Here is a 12,593-nt window from a genome sequence, read left to right as displayed (position 1 = left end):
TATGGAAATCCTTGCTATTTTGAGATAAAGGAATTCTGTATCTAAGAACTGACTTAAAATGCAATAACATATGGATCTTCTAATTTAAAAAAGGATTAAGCTAGATGACCTAATAAGATTGCTATCAGCTCCATGCTTTTATAATCTCAAGAAAATGAAACTGAAAGTAGTCTCTTTTACTTCTTTTCCTTCTCCCTCTAGTATCATTCAGATTCTTCTCCTCAGCTGAACATTTTCCTTAAACTAGATCCATTAATGAAGTTTTCTGTTGGGTCATTTTGTTTTGGAAAGACAGAGTAAAAATTTAGAAAAATAGAAAAGAAAGCAGGAATTTCATTCTCCATATCCATTTATATTAAACATTATCTAAACAATGTTTACTTATGCTTAATCAGGCTTCCAGATAGTTCTGGGAAGTAAAGTATCCTTCTCCCCGGTAATCTAATGAAGACATGAAGTTGAAGGGTTAAATACCTTGCATAATGCCCCAAGGAGTCATCGGTAGCACAAGGATTAGAAATTAGGTCTTGGGGCACCTGGGTGGCTCAGTCGGTTAAGCTTCCAACTCTTGGTTCGTGAGATCTAGCCTGCATCAGTTTCTGCACTCAGCAGGGAGTCTGCTTGAAGATTCTCTCCCTCTGCCTTTCCACCCACTCATGTGTGCTCTCTCTCTCAAATAAATAAATAAATCTTAAAAAAAAAAAAAAAGAAACTATGTCTCATATAATGAGACCCCCACTTGCTTAGGCTGTTGAGCCTGGGTGCTTTTCTGTAGCAGGACTGGGATCAATTCAGTTTAAGAGCTGGACTTAAGGTCAGTTCACTTCTCTTTCATGAATCTGATTATTTGAGCCGTATAAATTTTCTGAAGAGAGATTTCTGGAAGCAACTGTAGAAGCATCTTATACCACCATCAGGTGGAACTGGATAGGATCTGACCTACATTGTCCAAAGAGAAGTGGTCATTAGACCACTTCTTCCCCTTTGCTACCTCTTACTTCATGCACTGCCCCTCATTGTTCACTCTTCTCTCTAGTGCAAAATATAGGACCTCAGAAGGAAATGGTGCTGTCATCAGTTCTAAAATTGAACAGAATGTTAACTCAGTTAAAAAGTGGAAAAATTAATTTTAAGACATCTTTATGTAAGTTCTGTGAAATACCAAGACATTGATTTGTGGTCTATTTTGCAATCATGTTTATATCAGTTATTTTTGAGATAATTGTGGTCATTTTAAGCTTTCTAAATTTCTCTAAGAATTATCCTAATTCTGTGATTCAGTGGAAAATATTTACACTCATGAGATTAAAGTTCAAATTTTTGCCCTATCACTTACAAGCTGTGTGACCTTGGGCAATTTCCTCATTTATAAAATGGTGATAATAATCCCAGCCTTATCTGACTCCTAGGCTGGTTGGAAGGTTCAGTGAGATAATGTATGTAAAAATATTTAGTAAACTTTCAGGGGTATTACAAATGTTACAGTTCAAGTTTTTAAAGTCAGTAACACCTTACCTGTTCACAGCAATGATAATAAAAGCACTGAGATCTTCAATAAGCATTACATCTTTTCAAATGCTAGGATAGTGTCTGAAATGCTCTATGCTATCATCTTAGCATGCACTAACCTATATCCACGAATAGGCCAACGAGCATTCTCATTGGTATGTTAGTTTGAGCCCTACATTTATACTTTTGGGAAAATATATAGATGCTTTATGTTAACAGTAGGTTTGTCTGGATACAGCAGAAAAAAGCCTAAAATAACATGGTTTGAACAAGTTAGAAGATTATTTCTCTTTTTGTGGAAAAGAAGTCTGAAGATAGGCAGTCCATGGTTGGTATGATATGCTCCAAGGTATAATCAGCAACTCAGGCTTCCATCTTTTTGCTCCAACATCTTATCCAGAGATTCCGTCTTTTACCTTATGATCCATGGGGACTGAAGGAACTCTCTATTATCCTCTGAGATAAATGAGGGACATCTTTCAGCTGAATCAGTTCCATTTAAGAACTTTCTAGAAGACCCACACAAAACTGTGCTTATATTTTATAGCTTAGTCACATGACTAAGGTCTAGCTACAAAAGAAGATGAGAAAATATGATCTTTGTGCCAGAGGCCATGAGCCCAGGTAAAAATTGGAATATGTTTCAGGAGGAAAGGGTTGCTGGGGTTGGCAACTAGCAGTCTTCGTCACAGCATTATATAAATATATGGATGTCCTCTGTTATGAATTGCCCTCCCCTTTCCTCCCCAACATGTGCATGCACACACACATACACTCCTTACATTCACATAGGCACTGTCTATTTAATTTTATTTCCTGGATAAATTAGTCCACTCCAGTGATCCTGTGCCCAGAATTTCTTTTCTGGTGCCAATGCATGGTGTTTGATACCAACTTTAGGAGAGTGGCCAATTGAGATTATTAAGCAGAAGGCTCTGTGGTCTTTTTTCAATACAGCCAGTTGGTCAACAGAATAAATTGACTGTGTGTGCTCAGCACTATGGTTAATACTGCAAAAGACCTATAAGGGATATAATACAGACCCTTCCTCCTGTAGTTCTTAGTGAATGGGGCCATCATATTCCCAAATGCCCAAGAAAGGAACCCAGAAACCATCCTAAATTCCCTCTCATCTTTTCTTATATCCAATCAATTATCAACTTCTATTGGTTATCCCTCTTTTGTTTTGATCTGTTGTACTCATTGTTACTTCCCTAATTCAGGTTTTTATTATTTCTGGCCTAGACTCTTTCAACAGCTGCTTGTCTTGTATCTGTACTTCTGTACTTGTATCTGTGCATTTCTCCCTCCAGTTCTTCCACAGTGCTGCCACAGTTAACTTTCAGAAGTAGTAGTCTGATGGTCACTTTCTTGCTCAAAATCCTTCAATGGTTTCCCAAAATCTGTGCTTCTTATAAGACCCTTTATAATGATGATGCTGTCTAGACTTATCTTTTAGCAAAACTGAACTATTTTTAGCTTTTCAGATCCACCATGCAAATATGAAAAATACCTTCATCCTTCTGCCTGTGCTGCTATGTCTGTATTGAATATCCTCCCTCTGCTTGTTCATGTGCTAAATTCTTTCACATCCTTTCTCAGCTTAAATGTTCCTCCTTCTTTTAAACTCTTTCTCCAAGGCAACAAAGCCGCTCTTACTCTTTATACTTTTTACATACCTCCTTTATAACAATTATTATACTATATTATAATTGTTAATTTGTATGTCTGCTTCTCCAAATAGATGGTAAGCTCCTCAAGGATGAAGACCATGCTTAGGTATTAAATAATTATTAAAAAATAAAGGAATGTCCTCAATTGTATTGTAGTGTAGTTGAGGACACTAACAGATGAAATAAGTGTGACATGCTGAGTCCATGTGCGATCAAGTGCTATGTGATAAGTAATAGGAGTTCAGGAAAAAAAGGAGATCACTAGAGATTGGACTAATTAGGGAAGGAATCAAAGAGAATATATCTCCAGTAGGGAGATACACAGTGATTTGGGCCAGGAAAACTAAAAATTCTAGGGACATATTTTTATGTTCAGCAGTGTTTGTATAAAGAAATATTTATAGGGGTGCCTGGCTGGCTCATTCGGTAGAGCATGAGACTCTTAGTCTTAGTCTCAGGGTTGTGAGTTCAGGACCCACATTGGGTGTGGAGCCTACTTTAAATAAATAAATAAATAAATAAATTTATAATGTCAAAACAAAGTACTACATTAAATTTTGAAAAAATATAATATTAAGTAAGCCAAAAAGAAAAGAAAAATGAGAAAGAAAAAAACCTTCGAAAATGCAAGGGATATACTGGTTTAATTTGGAAGTCTCTTATCTATAAATATCTTTAATTCCTTTTACTTTAGTTTTTTTTCATCTCTGAGGAAATCAAAGTCCCATTGTATAAATGCTTTATTAAATACTACTGTATCACTTACAAGAATCTGCCTTGTCTCTGGAATATTATTCAGCCATGAAGAAGAATAAAATCTTGCCATTTGCAACAACGTGGATGGAGCTAGAGAGTATAATGCTAACCAAAATAAGTCAGTCAGAGAAAGACAAATACCATATGATTTCACTTATATGTGGAATTTAAGAAACAAAACAAAGGGAAAAAAAGAGAGAGAGAGAGACAAATCAAGAAACAGACTCTTAACTATAAAGATCAAACTGATGGTTACCAGAGGGGGGGGGGTGGAAGAATGGGTTAAATAGGTGATGGGGTTAATGAGGGCACTTTGAAGGGGCACTGGCTGATATATGGAAGTGTTGAATCACCATACTGTACACCTGAAACTAATGTATCACTGTATGTTAACTATACTGAAATTACAATAAAAAAAGAAAAATACTTAAGAAAAAGAAAAGAAAAAGTAGGCAAAGAATTTGAATAGGCCTTTCTCAGTAGAAGACTGAGAAGACATGGCTAATAACCACATGAAAAAGTGCCCAATATTAATAATCACCAAAGAAATGCAAACCAAAGCCCTTAGATACCACTTCAAACTCCCTAAGATGGCTAAAATAAAAAAGATGGGCAATAACAAGTATTGGCAAAGATGTGGAGAAATTACACCCTCATACATGTCTGGTAGGATTATAAAGTGATGCAGCCACTTTTGAAAACGGTTTGACAATAAAACATACAGTTACCATATGATCGGCACTTCCACTCTTAAATATATGCCCACGAGAATGAAAAACGTTCACACAAAAATCTATACACAAATATTCATAGTGACATTGTTCGTAATAGCCTAAAGGTGAATACAACTGATGGATGGATAAACAAAAGGTGGTAATTTCATAGAATGAAATGTATTCGGTAAGAAAAAGAATGAAGTATTGAGATGAACCTCAAAAACATGATGCTAAGTGAAAGAAGCCAGGCACAAGAGGCCATATTTTATGATTTCATTTACAGAAAATGTCCAGACTAGGCAGATCAGTAGAGACAAAAAGGAGATGAATAGTTTCCAGGGGCTGGGAGAAGAAGGCATAGGAAGTGACTACTAATGGGTACTTGTTTTGGAGGGTTGAAGAAATGAAGAAATTAAGTAGTAGGGATGGTTGCACGACTCTTTGAGTATACTAAAAACTGTTAAATTTTATGTGTTAAAGGGGTGGATTTTATGGTAAGTGAATTATATCTCAATAAAGCTATTATTAAAAGAAAAGAATCCTCTGGGGTGCCTGCTGGCTGTCAGTGGGGCATGTGACTCTTGATCTTGGCGTTATGAGTTCAAGCCCCATGTTGGGGGTAGAGTTTGCTTAATAAAAAAAAAAGAAGAAAGAAAAAAGAAAAGGATCTGCATTTTCTCAACCTGCAATCTTTTTAACTGTGCACATACACAGTATTAATATATGCTTATATATACATACTTAATGTGCAATATACATAATATACATATATGCATATGCATTGACTGGGTAACACATTCAGGGGTTCAAAAAATATATAATAAGGCATACATTGAGTGGAATTGTTTCCACCCTGTCCCAATTTACCCCTTTCTTCCTCTCCTGTATTCTGTAGACAATTGCTTTTATTCAACCAGCTCTTTTATTTTAATTTTTTAAAGAGTTTATTTTTCAAGTAATCTCTATACCCAGTGTGGGGCTTGAACTCATAACCTGAGATCAAGAGTCCCAGGCTCTTCTGACTGAGCCAGCCAGGCACCCCTCAACCAGCTCTTTTAAATCTATAGGATATGATTATGTTTTGGTTCTCCCAAGTTTCCAGTACTGCTGAGCTTTGCCACTTTTTTTCCCTGAAATGACCTCTTTCTTTATTTTTTCTAAATACATTCTTGTTCTGCCTTTATCTTAAAGGCATGTAATAATTTGCCTCCTTTGGTTGTCTCCAAATTAAGGTTTCAGCATAATTCACTAGTCTGATTATCAGTACTTAGATTATCTTCTAGCCAACCATTATATTAAATAAAGGTAACACTTTCTTTATAATACCTATTATCACTTATCATAGCTCAAGAAAAAATGTATTTATAATTTTTCCTGGATTATTATTGGCACCAGAGACCTGAATAGACTATCAGTAGAATAAAAGGAGCCTGAATAATATAATTTGGCTATTCTATTTAGAAGTTTAGGTCCGTTCAGGGAGTGTGAAAATATATTTGAAAATAATTTAGTTTTGCCCTGACTTATTTTGCTTGTTTTGTACAAAGAAAAACTTTGGCAATGTGGGTATAGATGGAAATATGGAGAACTTCAGAGCTGCATTTGAGCAAGCCCAGGTACTTTCCATCATTAAATCAAGAGTGAAAAGAATGAGGAAAAGATTTCAGTTTTTTTTTTAAGTTTTATTTATTTAAGTAATCTCTACACCCCATGTGGGGCTCAAACTCACAACCCCAAGATCGAGTCGCATGCTCTTCCAACTGAGCCAGCCAGACGCCCCAGTGAGACAGCCAGGCGCCCCTTCAATTTCTTTATCTATAAAATGATGGTAGTTAAATGATATGATCTTAAAATCCTTCCACTCCTTAAGCTTGTGCAATTCAGGAGCAGTGGTGAGAATAGTAATGAAGTGATTGGCTACTGGTTCCAAGTTTAGTACAACCAGGAGAGGCCGGTGGAACAATCTGTGGGAGGCCCTAAGTGATTTCAAATCCTGTTGAAGAGGAATAGTGTGTTCAATGGAAATGGAGGAGGAAATGGAATTTTCGGGTCAGGGGATTTGATGGGCCATAATTGTGAAAGAAAGCCCACCATGTGCTCCTGGAAAGAAAGATGTGGGTTCTGGGTTTGTTTGTTTGTTTTTTTTAACATGTAGGTCATAAACTCTCAGGGGAGCTATAGATGAACCTTAGGAGGGTCTCAAATCCTCTAAATTATGCACAACATATTAAATTATATCCATTTTTCTGTGAGAAAGTATTTGCAGCTTTAAGTAGATTCTTATCATAACCTAACCAAAAAAGCCATTCAGTCTTAAAAATGAATGATAAAGACTCCTAATGATTAGAATGGAGAAAGAGGTACACCTCAGTGGCCTTGCAGTGGGTGAATATGGTCATTGTGATATTTTCAGAGTCAGCTAGGTGTCAGTCACAAGACCTAGAAGTAAGGGGTGAGAAAAATGTATAGAAGGAAACAGAATTTGCCATCAGGCAGCTTTGAGTCTTGGCTTGCCATTATTAGCTGTGTGACCTTGGGCAAGTATATAACCTCAGTACGGCTCAGTTTCCTCGGCTGTAAAATGGGGCTAATAAGTATCTACCTTAACTGGTGGTTGTGAGGATAAAATGAGACAACACAGGTTGAACACATAAGACTTGGCGCATCGTAGGTAAACCTCTCCCCTCACAGGTTTTAGATTTTGTATATCTGGTCCTCAGTAAGTCCGTCTGCAGAGAACTACTCAGTGATGTTCACACTCAAGAAGATCATATCTTATTAAGTGGTCAGTTTAGAGGTTCTTTCCCATGCAGATTTGCCAGCGGGTGTGTAAAAAACCCATGTTGGACTGGTTGCCTGGCAGCACGTGGCCCTGAGCGGTAGTACATGGCTTGCATTGTAATGTCATCAGGGCGGGGGCCAGCTGGCTGAGCACTACCACATGAGCTAGGGACTCCATTCCTCAACAAAACAGCAGCCAGCTCTAGGGTTAGCAGAAAATGACAAACCAGGCATGGATGAGGGAGGCGCCAGCAGAGCAGCGGGATGTCCTTTGATTTGCTTCTGTTATTTGCATGTCTTTCTTGTGATGTCTGTGAAATGTTCAGAATGACAAAGTTTTTAAAAGACCTGCTGACTCCGCCTGAAAAATGTGAAAACCTCCCGTTTAGAGACCTATTATGTCCAGCTAGCCTGCATTTTCTATATCTTTTTCTTCATTTTTTATTAATGCAAACATTTGCATGAAGACAGAACCTTTGTTTCGTAGAGTTCATCTGCCCCTGCTGCTTACGGGCCCTGCCATGCGAGAGCACAACAGAACCTTTGTTACGCTTTCAGCAAAGCTGTTTATGAACGGTGGCTTACTGAGGACTGCTTCCTGTGCTGTGTGCTTCCATTTTGTCTAAAAAGAAAAAAGAAAATAGTTCTTAGGAGTGAAAAGAATTTGGACTTTCTTTTATTCAAGTCTTGGATGTTGAAATGACAAGTAGCCCCCAAATTTGTGAGGAACTGGTAATTGCATCGAATGCATTTTTTCACTTTACCTTGAACATAATGAGGCCCTTAGTAACAATGGAAGGAGCAAATGCTTTCTTATTGGAATAGAGGGAAGGAGCAGTAAAAAGGCAACAGAAAGAGGGGCTGAGAACGGGACAAAAGTGGCTTCCTGTAAGAACCCTAATATTGTAGCAGAATGTGTTTTGGTACTTAGTGTTTCCCACCTGGGAGGCACAATCCTGAAGTGGTTGAGTTGAATAAAGAATAGCACCACAGTGTATAAATAGTGATACAGTTTATGTATTCATTCAGTAAATATTTGAATGACTGGTATGTGGAAGACCTCGAATGGTCCTGAGTGTTAAAGGGGATAAAAGATAAATGAGTCATGGTAACAGTCTGTAAGGAGTCGGAAGTCTAACAAAGAAGATAACACATGTATAACAGAAATAACTCTGTATCAAGGTAGAAAGTGCCATTGGAGATATTTAAAATAGGTGTTTAGGGAGTTCAGGAAAAGAAAGATTGCTTCTGGGTAGGAGAGAATCAGGGAAAGCTTCGTGAAGAAGGTGGCATTTGACTTGAGCCTGGCAGGAAAGGTAGGCTTGGACATTGCAATGTAGCCGTGAGTGAGGAGTCAAAAATTATGTTGGTTTGGTAAAATAGATCCCAAAGTATATTTTTATATGGTATTTTGGTGTTTGACACTGGTGATTTAGATGATATGGTAAGTGTTAGCATGAGTTTTCTGTGTAATCTAAATTAGGGCCAGTCTAGCCTATGCTGTTCCAGTCATTCACCCCATCACTTTTGTGCACTTTGGCCTAAGCCTCTGGAGCATCTATAAATAAATACATAGCATCTTTACATTCATAACAAAAATAGAAACTCAAAGGGATTATTGGGCATTATTACAGCCATATCCCATAAGCAGGGTGTAAACATAGTTCTGAGTGGGGATTTGACAAGTGAGACTTCATGGTTGAAAGAGAATCCTCACCTTCATACAGAGGCAGTATCAAACAGAAGGGAGAGGATCAGGAAGTCTAAGCCTGAGAGTTTTCAGCTACTTTAAATTAGAACTCACTTCTGTATCTTTCTGCCATTAAACTAAATGAGGTCCTGTTAGTGTTATATGAATTGTTAATTTTTGTGAAATGATTTGAATATAAAATGACAAGTAATTGATAAGGTACTGCATTAGCACCTTGTTGTATTAATACCACTAATCTGTATATTCATAGTTAATCGCATATTACCGAATATAATTGCTAATAATTTGTAAAGGCATGGTTTTCCCCAAAGGCTACAACTTTTGATGACTATATAGCACAATTAATTTTCGCCTTATAGCTTAAATTTCTTCTAAGATTTATTTATTTATTTTAGAGAGAGAGAGCACGAGCAGGAGGGGCAGAGGGAAAAGGAGAGAGAACCTCAAGCAGACTCCGTGCTGAGCTCGGAGCCTGACATGGGGCTCGATCTCACAACCCTGAGATCACAACCTGAGGTGAAACCAGGAGTCGGATGCTTAACTGACTGCGCCCCTTGCCTTGTAACTTTAATACTTCCCTACCTGACATGACATTAGGAGTGGCACTTGATTTACTCCATGTTTGTCAGTTTATAGGGTTTTATTCAACCTGTGGTGCCTTCTGGAAAATAGTTCTATGACTGTTTATGGAGTTGATTTGATAACAATGCTGCTCTATGAGTGACTATTTTTGCAAAGCTATTGTAATGACAGTTATTACTTGGCTCTTCATGTGTCCCATAGATTGTAACTGTGGGACACTTAAGTGCCACTTCGGATTTCTCTGACATTCAGGGAGTACATTTTGTTATGGTCAGCTAGCTGAGTGCTTTAAGTTTGGATCTCTGTAAAAACCTCCTTAAAAAAAATTTTTTTTTCTGTAGCTTCTGGCACTTGAAATTACAAGACTCCAACCTACTAATTCTTTTTTTTTTTAAGATTTTTGTTTATTTATTTATTTGACACGGAGAGAGAGAGAGCACACAGGCAGGCAGAGGGAGGAGCAGGCCTCCCCCCGAGCAGAGAGCCTGACATGGGGCTCGATCCCAGCACCCCGGGACCATGACCTGAGCCGAAGGCAGATGCCCAACTGACTGAGCCATCCAGGCGCCCCTCCAACCTACTAATTTTATATTATGAGATTTAGACTAGAAATACTGAAGCAATAGGATTTAAGTACTTAGCCTTCATTGATATCCCCAAAATATCAAAAATCACCAGTTTGAGGAAGAAGGGAAGAAGGAAGGATGAATGGCTGACTAGCGAATGTTTGAATGTCAAAGCACGCAGCTTTGTCCAGCTGTAAACTTGTACAAGATCCCCACTGGTGGAGGGAAGTGGGCTTCAGTTTTTCGTCCTCCACCTGGCATAAAGATCTTTAGTGACCTCTTGTTTTCTGGTTGCCACAGGTGATGTTAACATATGTGTAATGCTTTGTTTGCCCTCAGCGTGTCTTTTAGTATTTGAGTTTGACTAGCTGTGTAGCAGCAATGTGGTGGCTTGGATGCCCAAATGCATTGGATTAGTTTCGTCTGTTTTATAATTAACTATTAATGTAAAAGAGCTTTCCTTAATTTGTAACTCTGTCCTTAGAAAAGTCCACTTGACATATGTCATGTGGCATAGCTTTTTTTTTTTAAGATTTTATTTATTTATTTATTTGAGAGCTAGAGAGAGCACAAGCAGGGGGAGGGGTAGTGGGAGAGGGAGAGGCAGACTCCCCCACCGAGCAGGGAGCCGGATGCAGGGCTCGATCCCAGGACCCCGGGATCATGACCTGAGCTGAAGGCAGACACTTAACCGACTGAGCCACCCAGGCACCCCATGGCATAGCTCTCTAAGGGCTGTGATATAGTGCAGTCCTGACCTAGGCCTGGATTCAAATCCTGTCTCTGCTACTCACCAGACCATTAACATTTAGCTAAATTACATATCTGAGTCTTCCTTTTTTTTCATCTGTAGCATGGAGATAAAAGAAAAGTACCCATCTCATAAGTCTGTTGTGAGAATTAAATGAATTAATGCCCGTAAAATGGTTAGAAGGCTGTCTTGCACAGAGAGCTTAATAAATGTTAGCTGTTGTTATTATTATATTTATAGGTTTAACTACCATAAGCAAACCCTGTAATGATCAAGAGCTATTGAAGGAGGGAAGCTTCCTACATTTATATCAAGGATGTTTATCAGGATATTCATATGCAATGTGTGATTCACTTACAATTTTTTCTGGGCACCCAAAGTTAAACTTGACACACAGCTGTTTTATATTTGGAGCTAGTTAATGTTTGAAGAGGCCTGATTTGGGGTTAACACTTTTACTTTATTTTTCTCTACTCTAAGTTTTAAATTTCTTTTTATACTATGCTCACTATGTTAATTGTGAATTCATGATTTGATAAAGGACACAATTACTTAAAGTAAAGATCATACTAGAAAAAAATATAAGATAATAGGTTTATACACTTGGAGTGGAGAGGGCCTGTCTGAACTATACACAAAGCACAAAAGCCACAGTAAAATACTTTTGACTGTATCAACAGTTAAGATGTCTGTACAATGAAAGATATCACAAACAAATTAAGAGAAAAGCCATAAGGTAGATATATATATTTGCAAAATATATAGAATTAGAAAAAAACCTACAAATCAAGGAGAAGAAAAAAGAACCAGAGAGGAAAATGGGCAAAGGATACTAGCAGATTATTCACAGAAGAAATACAAATAAACATGAAAATATGCTTAACTTTATTTGTACTTAAGAAGACTAAAATTAAAACAACAGTGAAAAGCTATTTTATAGCTGTTAAATTGGCAAAATTACAAAGTCTTAGACCAAGGATAGTGAAAACAGATATTCTTATGGCTGGGAAGAGTAAATTGGAATAACCGTTTGTGAAGCAATTGTGTATATCTAAGTAGACATGAAGATATGGAAAAAAGGGAACCCTTGTGCACTGCTGGTGGGATTGTAAACTGGTATAGCCACTATGGAAGACAGTATGGAGGATCTTCAAAAAATTGAAAATAGAACTACCATATGATCCAGCAATTCCACTTCTGGGAATATATCCAAAGGAAATGAAAACACTAAATCTAAAAGATATCTGCACCCCAATGTTCACTGCAGTATCATTTACAATAGTCAAGACATGGAAACAACTTAAGTGTCCATCGATGGATGAATGGATAAAGAAGTTGTGGTGTGTATATATAATGGAATGTTATTCAGCCACAAAAATTGAGGAAATCCTACCATTTGTAACTACGTGGATGGATCTTGAAGGCATTATGCTAAGTGAAATAAGTCAGAGAAAGATACTGTTTGATTTCACTTACATATGCCATCTAAAAACAAACAACAAACAAAAACCCAAACTCACTGAAGAAAAGATCAGACATGTGGTTGCC

General features: G+C 37.6%; 1 protein-coding gene across 2 annotated transcripts in view; it reads left to right on the top strand.

Annotated features, from left to right (window-relative positions):
- CSTPP1 (centriolar satellite-associated tubulin polyglutamylase complex regulator 1) overlaps window positions 1-12,593 on the top strand; it is a 188,325-nt gene that overhangs the window by 26,909 nt on the left and 148,823 nt on the right. The window lies entirely within an intron of this gene.

The sequence above is a fragment of the Halichoerus grypus genome, chromosome 11 (genome assembly GCF_964656455.1).
Source record: "Halichoerus grypus chromosome 11, mHalGry1.hap1.1, whole genome shotgun sequence".
In the NCBI taxonomy this organism is placed as follows: domain Eukaryota; kingdom Metazoa; phylum Chordata; class Mammalia; order Carnivora; family Phocidae; genus Halichoerus; species Halichoerus grypus.
The sequence above is the reverse complement of the archived record's forward strand: the minus strand, read 5'-3'. Positions and strand labels throughout refer to the sequence as shown.